General features: G+C 46.9%; 1 pseudogene; it reads left to right on the top strand.

Moving 5' to 3' along the window:
- Positions 1-265: 265 nt before the first annotated feature.
- LOC124230559 (cofilin-1-like) lies at positions 266-1327 on the top strand (annotated as a pseudogene).
- Positions 1328-12687: the final 11360 nt, after the last annotated feature.

Below are 12687 nucleotides of genomic sequence, written 5' to 3'. Positions count from 1 at the left end.
TGACTTGAGCAATTGCCATTTACTTTATTGAACCATATTTGGTATTTTCAATGACACCAGAAAAGGCCATGGAAGAAGTCAATGGAACAGGATACTAGGGAGCTTATGACACCACAAAAATATACCTAATGAAAAATATTCTTTCCAAATCCAGGGGTAGATTGATTGACTGAAAGCAGTCATGGTCTGAGTGCGGTCCCGGCAGCAGTGCCATGCTCTCATCTTTTCTGGCTCTCCTTTCCATCTCCCTTTTACTTCCAGAAACATGGCTTCCAGCATGGCTGATTCTTATGGCTTCATTAAAGTGTTCAATGACATGCAGGCACCCAAACCATCGATGCCAGAGGAGGTGAAGAAGCATAAGAAGGTGGTGCTCTTCTGCCTGAACAAGAACAAGAAGATTCTCTGGAAGAAGGGCCAGGAGATCCTGGTAGGTGATGTGGGCTAGGCTGGCGATGACCCCATGCCATCTTTGTCAAGACACTGCCAAACAAGGACTGCCTCTACATCCTCTATGATGCAAACTAGGAGACTGAGGAAAATAAAAGGAGGACCTGGTGTTTATCTTCTGGACTCCTGAGTCTGCACTCCTTAAGAGCAGAATGATCTATGCCAGCTCTGAGGATGCCATCAAGAAGAAGCTGCTGGAGCATTATTCACAATAGCCAAGACTTGACAGCAACCTAGGTGCCCATCAAAGGACAAATGGATAAAGAAGATGTGGTATTTATACATGATAGAATACTACTCAGCCATAAGAAATGATGAAATCCGGCCATTTGTGACAACATGGATGGACCTTGAGTGTATTACATGAAGTGAAATAAGTCAGAGGGAGAAAGTCAAATACCTTGTGATCTCAGTCATAAGTAAGAGATAAAAACAACAACAAACAAACACATATCAATGGACACTGGATTGGTGGTTACCATAGGGGAAGGGCGGAGAAGGGAGGGCAAAAGGGGTGATGAGGCTCAGATGTGTGATGATGGACTATAATTAGTCTTTGGGTGGTGAACATGATGTAATCTACACAGAATTCGAAATATATTACAATGTACACCTGAAAGCTATATAACGTTATAGTCCAATGTTACTGCAATAAAAAAATTAATTAATTAATTAATTATTTTAAAAAAAGAAGAAGCTGCTGGGGATGGAGCATGCATTACAAGCAGACTGCTAGGAGGAGGTCAAGGACCACTGCACCCTGGCACAGAAGCTGGGAGGCAGCGCCGTTTCTCTCTGGAGAGCAGCCTTTGTGAGCCCTCTCCAGTGCCCTGCCTGGAGCATCTGGCAGCCCCAGACCTGCCCGCCGGTGTTGTAGGCTGCCCCTTCCTGCCAGACCTGAGGGAGGGGGGAGTCCAGCAGGGAGAGGGTGACCTCTTCCTCCTAGTTGCCAAACAGCCCTCCACCCCAAGGCCCTTCCTCTTCCCTCTGTCCCTGATGGTTCTGGGCTCCATAAACCACTTTCCATTTTCTGATTCCTCTTGGGTTGAAGCAGAGCAAGTGTCCCCTAGGCATTGCAGTTTAGGGAGGGTCTATATTTTTTCAATAACATCCCTACTCACCACTTGTTCCTCCCTCTTCCCATACTGCCAACTTCTAACCACAATAGTGACTGCTCTTCTGTTTAGTTCTGTGTGTAAAGGGAACGCTGCAGAAATGACCCCCCCTCCCTGTGGGGACTGGTTCCCCTCCCCTTTACCCATGGTTGCAGGAACAGTCAGGGACCTTCAGTTAAAACATACATATACACACGACAACTGAAAACCAACCAACCAACCAACCAATTTTGGTCTGCTTATTCCCATGGCCACAGTGATTGGTTCAGGGGTGGGCATATGACCTTGGATGATCAAATCAGAGGCCCAGGACCTTCATTCAATAATTTGAGGCAGCTACCCCTTCTGCTAGAAATGAGCAAGGAAGCATGCCTCCTGAGGCATCTAGTAGTCTTCTTGCTCCTTTGAGAGGAACCAGCCTTAGGATGAATTTGACATCATGGAAAGCAGAGGAAAGATAAAGAGAAAGCCAGCTGTTTTGTGACATGGTCGAGTCACTATCTCCGTTCTCACCTGTAATCTATCCAGAGACCGTCCAGTTACATGAGCCAATAACCTCCCCTTTATTGTGTACAGCAGTTTGGGCTGTGTTTTCTGTTACTTGCCACCAAGCACGTCCTGACTGATGTAAGCAGCTTTCCATGTAAATGCTGTCCACAGTTCTTAGGCAGAAAGCTCTCACCACCTGGGGTCTCAGAACACAGGAAATAGTCACCCCAGAAAATCTGCAAAGCATTTGAGGCTTAGTATTGGAGAGTGACGTCATGTTCTTGGAGAGGAAAGGCCACCTCCAGAGCATAGGCCATCCAAAATCTTAGAGGAACGGATCCCAGGAATTGTCAGAGCAGCGGACGTCACCTGCATCCGATGATCTCGGCTGCTCTCCCAGCAGAGAGGGCCAGGCGTTCTTCCTGAAACAGAGGGCCTTTGGCAGCTTGCTTCTGGACACTGAAGTGTTTATGGTCTTACTCACCAATTGCCAGGAGCAAGAGTTGGAAACTGATTCTGAATGTGGCGTCTCCATGAACACCAACATCCTGCTTCAACGTTTGTTTCTGAAAATCCTTTACCAATTTGTGCTCCTTTCAAGACAGTTCGTGAAGCAGGACAGGCTGTGGAGCCAGATTGCCCGGACTTCCCTTCTGGCTCCCCTAGGCCTGTTGAACTCAAACAGGGTCTCAGGGCTGAGGTTAGCCGGCAGATGTGGGACCTCCATCCCAGTCTCAGCAAGTCCTCTGCACGGAGTAGTTACTTGAGAACTTAGAGGCCTGCTCTGTGATGGGCTTCCTGGAGCCTCTCCTCTAATTGTCGTGATTGTCATCAAGTTTGAAAGGAATTCTGGCCTAGTGACTAAGAGCATCAACGATCTGCAGCCGCACTGCGGGAGTTTGAATCTTGGATCCACCTCCTACAGACTGTGCAAGTTGCTTAACCCCTCCGTGCCTCAGTTTCCTCCTCTGTAAAATGGAGATAATACAAAAATGTCTATCTCCTAGAGTTGCTTGGAGGATAAATGAGTTACTACAGGCTGTCTTAGAACAGTGCCTGGCGTCAATGAATATTTGCTATGAGGTTGCCTGTAACTTGTAATGTAATGACAGATGTAAAATGTAAACTGTAAAAGTAATGACAGAGATGCCAAAGACAAGAATGAACTGGGAGAGAAGAAAGAGAAACGCATATACAAAGCAGAGAGTACCTTTAACGTCTGACAAAAAGGAGAATGGTTGGGGTGCCTTTCAATAAGGCTCAATCTTCTCTGTCCAGCCAGGGTGGGGTTTCTGGGCTGGAACCAATGAGCCGGAAGGGGAAGCCCAGCCACCTCCTTCCTGTTGCCGCTGGCCTTCGTGGCCGCCAGCTGGTGTGCCTTTCCTTCAATGCTGCATGAATCCTACTCCTGATCGTAACAACCATTCCTCACTTTTTCAGTTCACTTCAAGTTTACGAAGCACTTTCACGTCTCTCTGTATCCCCCTCCCAGTGAGTCTGTTGTTTCTCATTTCACAGATGGGGACTTTATAGCGTGGGCTTGCCATCCAGCTTCCGTAAGCGTCAAAAATGTGCACACATCATGGATTCCTTTCCCTTCCTTCTTTATATTTTTTATTTTCAAAATTTTCTACAACTAAAACACATATTGCCAATTTTTTCTTATGTTTTCATAATAATGGGCAACTCATATTGAGCATCACGTGTGCCAGGCGCTGTTTTCAGAACTTTCTATGTATTAAGTTATTTACTTCTCACAACAAGCTAATTAGACAGCTACTATTAGTTTTCTCCTTTTACAGATGACATCTCTGAGGCACAGTGACCTGCCGTGATCAGGATTAAACGTGGATAGTTTGGTTCCGGAACCAACACATTTAACTACTATGCTAGTGTACACGTTCATGGTGGAATTTTAATCATGCTAGCAAAGCAAAAAGATGAAAAGTTTTTTTACAGTTATCATCCCAACACTCAGATGTAACTCCTGTTAACATTTGGTGTATATTAATGGCTATAAATCAGGCAGGGGATGAGGGTGGAAGGGAGAGACATATGTCAGAATTATTTGGGAGCTCTTTTTTTTTTGAGGACGATTGACCCTGAGCTAACATCCATGCCCATCTTCCTCTATTTTATATGTGGGATGCCTGCCACAGCATGGCTTGATGAGCAGTGCTAGGTCCGTGCCTGGGATCCAAACCGGTGAACCCTGGGCCGCTGAACCAGAGCACGCGAACTTAACCGCTGCGTCACTGGACCGGCCTCTTGGGGAGCTTTTAAAATATGCATATGCTTAAGATATTCTACGCATGGAGGAAGGGCAAGCATGAGGATTTGAGGGGGAAGAAAGTTAGGTGATACTAATAAACAGCGTCCCCTTTCCCCTTCCATGCTCCAGTTGCCCCACCCCCGTCCCAGTTGAAAGCCACTAGTGTACCTTTCCAGCCCTTTCCCATGCATCGCTACATATGCATACACATAATTACACACTTGTAAATGACAAATCAAAAACTAATAACTCGTAGTAAAAAAAATACCATGGCAAGCAGGAGATGCTGGCACATAACATGATAAAATTCTTAATTACCCTGGATTCTTGCTGTACCTCAAAGGCACATTAGTATGACAAATAAAAGGTTGGAACCTGATAGGCTTTTTCAGCATCAATAGCCCTTCCTGTGAATTTGTTGTTTTGTGATCTGGCTGGTGGAAGTAGCCAAGTTATGCTCCTGCCCAGATTCTCCCAGGGGCCTTGTAACCTGGGCTGGTTTGTGCTGTCCAGTCTTCCAGACGCAGCCCCGTGCCTGGGCACTGGACAATTGCCTGTACTTGGATTATTTTCCATTCAGGCCAGCACAGTGCCTGGGGAGAGGAGGCCTGGGGCAAACCCAGCAGGATGCCTGGTGTGTTCAGGAAGGAGTGAGAATGTGAGCCGCAGAAGGGAGAGCCCGAATGAGGTGCTTCCTGTCTTTGTCCCCGTAATAGCCCACCATAGGCCCTGTGACACCGCTCCCAGGTCGTGATCCACTCTCCTGGCCCCCTCGGTGGACCATGTGCTCCTTAAGGGCAGCAAGCAGGTCTGGTTATTTTGTCTTTTTTCCTCTTTGTATTTTGGTTGCCTGGAATGGCTCCTGGAACAGAGAGGGCGCAGCAGCCTCTTGTCGGGATGAATAACAGGCATAACCATAGCTAACATCGAGGGGCTGCTCCATGCCTAAAGGCTGATTAATAGGACAAAATTTCCATTCCAATCTTCACAACAACCCATAAGGAAGAATCTAATTCCCCTCATTGTAGAGCTGAGGAAATCAGGCAGAGAGAGGTTGAGTAACTTGCCCAAGGTCACACAGATAAGTGGCTGTCTGCAATCAAACGCAGGAAGCTGAGCTCCGGAGTTCAAATTCTTAATCCCCACTCTCAGCCACTTCTCCCACCCCTCTGTGTCCTTCCAGTCAGTGGCCACAGTGATCGCCTTAAGATTTCACTTTATCACATCACTCCCCAGCGTGGCGTGCAGGGCTGTTTACGATTGTCCCCAGTCACCTTACCACTTCAGAGACAGTAGAGATTTGACCCCAACTGTATTTACAAGCTGTGTAACCTTGGGTGTGTCACTTAACCTCTTTCCACCTCATGCTCCTCAACTGTAAAGCGAGGGTAGCAATTGTACCCACTCCATACAGCTCTTACGGCTTCATCATCATCGACCAGGAAACTGCTTAGAACGTGGCTTTGCAAACTTTTTATGTAAAGGGCCAGATGGTAAATTTTTTCGGCTTTGTGGGCCATACGGTCTCTGTCACCACTACTCAACTTTGCCGCTTTAGTGCAAAAGCCGTCGTAGACAATAGGAAAAAGAACGAGCGGGGCTGCGTGCCAATAAAACTTATTTATGGACATCGAAATTTGAATTTCAAATAATTTTCATGTGTCATGAAATAGTCTTCTTTTTATTTTTTTTCTCCAATCACTTAAAAATGTAAAAACCTTTCTTAGTTCACAGACAGTAGAAAAACAGCTTCCCGGCTAGATGTGGCCCGCGGGCTGCAGTTTGCTGACTCCTGGTTTGGAATATTTTCTAGTGCACAGGAAGAGCTTAATAAATCCAAGAGAAACAGTGTGAAGTAAAGAGACAGAGCAGGAGTTTGTAAGGTGCTGAGCGCTTTGACTTGGTGGGGATGTGTGGATGGAAGACATGGACTAAATATGAGAGACTGCGTTGAGGAACTGACATCTGCTGAGCACCGACTGCAGCCAGGCACCAAGTTCTGCATATCCTCCCAGCCCATCCTCACACTCACCCTGCACCTTCCATCCTATTTACAGTGATGAGTGAGGCTCAGAGAGGTTAAGTAAAATGCCCAGAGTTACACAGCTTTTAAGTGTAACAGTCAAGATCCAAACCTGGTTTTTACGGGATACCAAAGACTCTGCTTTTTCTACTATACTGTCATGCACTGGATGCATATTGAGAACCAGCGATGTGTAAGGTGCTGCACCAGCTCTGGAAACACAGTGGCGTCAAAAGATTTAGCTTTGACCCAATGGAGCATATAGTCTAGTAGGAGACCAGAGACCCCAATAAGCAATTCTAACTCAGGGGAGAAAACACTTATGATGAGAACGCATGGGAGGGGCTCAGAGTCGAAGGTTCTAACGCACATTCAGGAAATCAGAGAAGGTTTCCTGAAGGAAGGAATGTCTAAACTGAGACTGCAGATCAACAAGGAAAGACCTGGGAAAGCATGAAACAGGGAATAATAATAATAAGCGACAGTTTCTTGCCTGCTTAACCAGGCTGTGACTGGCGCCCCCTACCCCTGAAAATCCCGTTCTGAGATTCCCAGCCTTTGATGGTCCAATACCCCTCCCAGGATCGCCCCTGTGTCTTCTGTCCTTAGGTGTTCTCTGCCTCCACCTCTCTGTTCCTGAAATGCTAGCCTATCATCCTTCTGCCCCACAGCTTCCTGGAGACAAGACTCGGGCACTTCTCTGTTTCCTTATTCCTTCAAGTGTCCCAGGAATACGGTAACCTGACTCAAGATTTTGGTAGAGGGAGGCGGTGCCATGGGGAGGAGTCATTTCTGGAGCCCCGGTTTCCGCCCTCTCCTGGCCCCCCACTTCCTCCCTGCAGTTGAAAACGAAATCCTCCCTTTGTCTTGCTCGGAGCGACCCGCCCACCTCCGGCTGAAGGATCTAGGTTTCTACTGCTAGCAAAGTATTTTCTCAACAAACGCAGCTCTACCTTCCTAAGGGGAATTCTGGTGAATAAAACGTTCTTCTCTTTACACATAGATTGTCTCAGTGGAGCCTGCTAGCAAGACTCCAGAATAGCTGTCATTGTCCCCATTTTACAGATGGGGAAACTGAGTACCTGAGCCCAAAGAATGGTTTCAGAGTTAAGAAGCGCAGGAGTGTCTGAATCCAAATCTTTCTCAGCCACTCCCTCTTTGCTTTCCAAACCACTCTGGGAAGGGAGGGCAGGGAAGATGAAGACAGTCAAACTGGGTCCGTAAAAGAACATGAATTTCACCAGAAACGCTAGTGAATGGTTATGGTGCTGTTTGTGGGGAGACGGCCACCTGGCAGCCAGCGCCCCAGAGAGCTTAGGCTTGGGCTCATTCCGCTGTTGGCCTGAGAACATTCCTGAGAGTGGCCCTGCCATTCTTTGATAACCGAGTAGACGTGAAGGAGACAGGGAGGAGAGGAAACAGGAAACGAGGAGAGAGGAACGGAGGCCGAGGAGAGCCAGTTCTGTATTCAACACAGTAATTTCAGATTTAAAGGGAATCCTGCTACTGGAGCCAGAAACTCTGGAGAGGTTTACGCGGGCCAAGGTTTGGGGCCCGCTATTGGGAGAGCTTGGTTCCAAGTCAGGGAAATGAAGTTACTGGGAAGCCAAAGCTTCTACGTATGAATCGAGGCCTTCTTTCCAGCGTCCAGAAGAATTTGGGGACAGAGTGACTAGCAGTCTGGGGCGCTGCAAGCTCTGAACCTCGGCCACGTGTGGCTCTGTGAGTGCCGTGGCTGAGCGTGCGCCCGGAGGAAAGCTTGACGTGCAGCAAAGAACAGGGAGCCCCGCCTTCAGGAAGCCTTGAGGAGGAGCAGCAAAAATGTGCTTCCTCTCCCCCCACCCCCAGCTCCAACCCTGAAGGTCGCTGTGGGCTGATAGCCCTTCCCCCACACCCTGTGTCTTGAGTGCAGCTCCCCTCGCCCGCCCCACTCCTGCCCTCCCCATCCCCCTCAGCTGCCTTCGACAGGCTGCTCTTTCCACCCACCCTCTCCTGGCGGGGCTCTCTAGTCTTTGCACTTCTGCTCTCAAAGATGACGGGAACCAAATGCCACTATCACAATGGCAGAGGCTGGCTGGCCCCGTAGGTCTGTGTCTGTTTCCTAGGGGTAGCAGTGGGTAGTACAGTGGATGGCCCGGGAAGTAGGAATTCCTCTTTAGCATCCAAAGCAAAGATTGCTTCCAATAGAATGTGGTCCATAGTAACTGCTGCAGACCTGATAGCTACTGCTCTCCGCCCTAGCCGGGCTCCTAGGTGTGCCAGAGTGAGCCAGCGAACGAAGGAGGAGGGGCTGATGGGGCCATGAAGCTCAGCTATTTGAGTGGCTGGATGGGACAAGAGCATCTCTGAAGGCCCAGGAGTGGGACTTAGTAAGGCGTCTTTGCAGAAATTTGAGCGGAGGGGATGGAATAGAGTGAAGCATTCCTGTAAATAACCAGAGCAGGTTAACACTTGGGGTCGGATTGTTTAGGGCCTTGCCTGCTAGGCTAGCGTGCTTGAACCTCATCCTGTGGGCAGGGGGGAGTTGGATGGTTTGGATTTTAACACAGACATTATTTTGCTATCATTGATGAAGACTCGATAGTTAATTGAACTCCCACAAAGTTCAACTCCGTGTGAGATTGAACGCCTGCTTTGCACTTGGGTTCTGTCTTTTCCTTCCTCCCTGCCTGCCACCCTCTCTTCCTTCCCTCCTCCCCTCTCTCTTACTTCCTCTCCCTGCATTTTCCCAATTCTAAAATTCTGTGCATTCTATCTTTCATATAGTCGGTAACTAATTACCGTCTCCTGGCAATCTTCACATCAGTTGGTGAGAAGGTTGGAAATGTGACAAGTTCTTTTTTTTTTTTTACTTTCAAAGCAGGAATAGCCAGCTAATTGTACATTCTGTGCAGAAGGGAAAGTGTCTAATTTCTCACCTCGGAGGTTGTCAGATCCCATCCTTTTCTACAAGAGACTGACTTGATACTGTCAGGTTACCATGGCAGAGTCCATATGAAGCTCTCATTTGGGTTACCTGTGGCTCCCACTCTCCCCAATTCTAAAAGTTCCATGAATTTCAACCTGGGACCATTTTGCCCCTCAGGGGACGTTTGGCAATGTCTGGAGACATTTTTGGTTGTCACAAACTAGGTGGGGGCAGATGGTCACGTGCTACAAGCATTTAGTGGGAGGGGGCCAGGGGTGTTGCTAAACATCCTACAATGCGCAGCACAGCTCCCACCACAAAGAATTATCTGGCCTCAAATGTCAGTGTGCTGAAGTTGAGAAACCCTGGATTAGACTGAACTCTCTGATGGAGAAAGGAAAATGAAGTGAACTGAGTCGGTATCTGTGGATAGGAAAGGGCTGGGGCAGGGTGGTTGACCTGAGGGGAAGACCCACTGGGAGCCACTGTTCTGAGAAGCATTTGGCAAACAGAAAGAAAACCAGAATTTTCTAATAACACTTTTTATGAGCAAATGCACTTTGCCTATTTTAAATTAGCTCCCCTATGGAGATGATAAAAGTTCAGTATATTTCCGCTAGTGATAATTAGCCAACCAAAAACTTATCACCAGAAGCCACTACTTGTCAGTTTCTTGTGAAACCTGATGTAGTCATGGGTTCGGAAAGGCTACCAGCTTGAGTAGCTACAGCTGTGTTTGGCTTGATCTGAAGCCCCTCATGGCTTTGACTTTCAGGAAACACATGTCGTGGTCTTGGAGGGGAGAAGGCACCGGACGTCCATTTTGGTGGGGGAGTATGTAAGCACCTAAAGCATTTTTCTATCCAAGCGGTAAGTCATTGAACTTGATCCTCTTGTTAAGAAAGTGGTTCATTATTAACTCAGTTTGGAGGAGTGGGGACTCTCTGATCCCAGTGGTTCCCAGGATCAATCATGTCTCTCACAGATGGGATGGTCTCGGCTCTCTCCACGGTAAGCTCTGTCCACAAGGCTTGCCCTCAGCCCCTGTCCTCTCCCCTGTCTGCGCTCATTCCCTTGTGCTTTCATCCAGTTCCAAGGCCTTAATCCTGGCCATACGCCAATGGCCCTTCACACTCATGGGCAATCCCACTGCATCCCCCTGGTCCTCTGACTCTCCTGCTTCCCTGCAGGCCCATTGCACGTCTTCCTTCCCCTCAAACCCCCAACATCCCCTTCCCCATCACTCTGCAGTGATGACCTCTCTTCCTCTTCTCCTGAGAAAACAGTAACGATCAGAAGAAACTTCCACTGGTTCTGCCACATCTACCAGCATCTGCATCCTTTTGCTCTTCTTTCTCTCCGGTTACCATGATCCAGCTCTAGACCCTGCGCCCACTACCTCCTCACAGACACGCCTTGCCTTCTTTCTCCTGAATTCACCCTCTCCCCACTCTTACCTGGATCATTTCTATCAACTGACTTACAATATATTCCTTACGAAAAAAAAATTTCCTTAACCCCACATCTCCCTCCAGCCATGCCCTAGTTTTCAGTTCCCTTTAACAGCAAAAACAGTTGCCCCCTCATCCTGTCCGATTCTTCTCTCCTGAACCTTTTCATTTATGCTTTCATCCCATCACACCACCAAAAGCTGCTCTTGTCAAGATCATGACCTCCACATGGCCAAATTTAGTGGTTAATTTTCAGCCCTTAATCAGCCAGTCAGCAGCATCAACCCGGTGGCTCGCTCTCCTTTCTGACATACTCCTGACAGCTTGGGAGAGCATGATGGATTCCTCAGTGGTGAAATGCCTTCAACCCAGGAGAGACTGAGGATTAAATACAAAGACAACAAAGTCAATCAAATCCGTAGTGTTAAGGTTTTTTATGTTAGGTTTGGAAATAATCTGTGTATTATATTTTAACTACTTATAATGTTCCAATGAGTATGTCAGAAGACAATATGCTGTATTAAGACTTTTGTAAGAGACTTATAAAGGTAAGTTTGTACTTTAATTATAAAACATTTGAAAGAATTTCAAACCCGTTACACTACGTTTATGAGTTTAGTTTTATTAGTTTTCCAAGAATGCCTGAAGTAGTCAGGATTTTTCTTTTTAGTCAGTTAATTTATAGGTAGCTAATTAACACAGAGGGTCAGAGCCAAAACCTGGATTCGGGAGCCAAACTTTATGGTTCACAAAGTAGTTCAGATATTATTAGCTATATGACCTTGGGAGAATTGCTCTCTGTACCTCAGTTTCCCTGTATTTGAAACAGGGCTGGTATCTGCTAGAATTTCTGTGAGAATTAAGTGAGTTAACGATGTAAATTGTTTAGGACAGTTTCCAGACATGGTCAGGTCTATAAGTGTTAGCTGTCATTGAAAAGCAAATCAAATATATTAAATCTATAAATGCAGTTAAAAACCTTGAAAGTTGTGAGGCCAGCCCACTGGCATAGTGGTTAAGTTCGCGTGCTCTGCTTCAGCGGCCCAGCGTTTGCGGGTTCGGATCCTGGGTGCAGACCTAGCACCACTTGTCAAGCCATGCTGAGGCGGCGTCCCACATATAAAAGAGAGGAAGATGGGCACAGATGTTAGCTCAGGGCCAGTCTTCTTCAAAACAAAACAAAAAAATCTTTAAAGTTGTTTAATTAACTAAGTCTAAGTGGAACCAAACCCTTAATCAAAGCCTTCCATAAAACAAGTTCTTGAGATTTTCGCTATAAATAGCACAGTAAGATTTGTAAAAGTGACTTAAAAGCTTAAAGGAAGAAGTAGGATTCTGAATTTGTTATTCCAGTAAATCAAATCTGGCTTACCAAAAAAAGTAGCCCCATAGCAATCTTTTTGTACAACAAAGTTGTCCTTTGGGACATTCGAAAACTCACAGAGGCAAAAGAAATTTCCAGAGAGCCCTAGTGTCTTCTAGTGGCCTCTGGGCTTCTCAGGGGACTGTGGTGTGAGAGGGGAGCTTGCTCAGCGGACCTCAGGCCCAGTCCCCCAGCCACCCGCCCACCCTGAGACTTAGCAGCCCCACTTAGACCAGCTACCGTGTAGCTTTCTACCTAAGATTTCAGTTGCTAAGGATTTGGATCCCATAAAGTTTCAAAATATCTTGTTTTGTTTGAATGATTGCATAATTTTCTTTAAGCTTCTGTTTTTGGAAGATTCTGAGGGTCATTATCCCAAAGGTAAGGTGTCTTTTAACTAAAACTCACAATGCTGAGCTCCTCACAGGATAGGAATGGGAAAGTCAGAGTATGAATTCCAATATGAGGTTCTGTTATAGAGCCAAGTGCCGGGGCAGAACGGGCCTCTCCCATCACACAGTGATTGTTGCAAACCAGAAGGCATTCACTTCCTCTTACAGTGATGAGAATCGGGCTTCAAGTCAAATCACATGCTCACTGAGCAGCACTTGCCAGT

This window comes from Equus quagga, chromosome 19, assembly GCF_021613505.1.
Source record: "Equus quagga isolate Etosha38 chromosome 19, UCLA_HA_Equagga_1.0, whole genome shotgun sequence".
Lineage (NCBI taxonomy): Eukaryota > Metazoa > Chordata > Mammalia > Perissodactyla > Equidae > Equus > Equus quagga.
The sequence above is the reverse complement of the archived record's forward strand: the minus strand, read 5'-3'. Positions and strand labels throughout refer to the sequence as shown.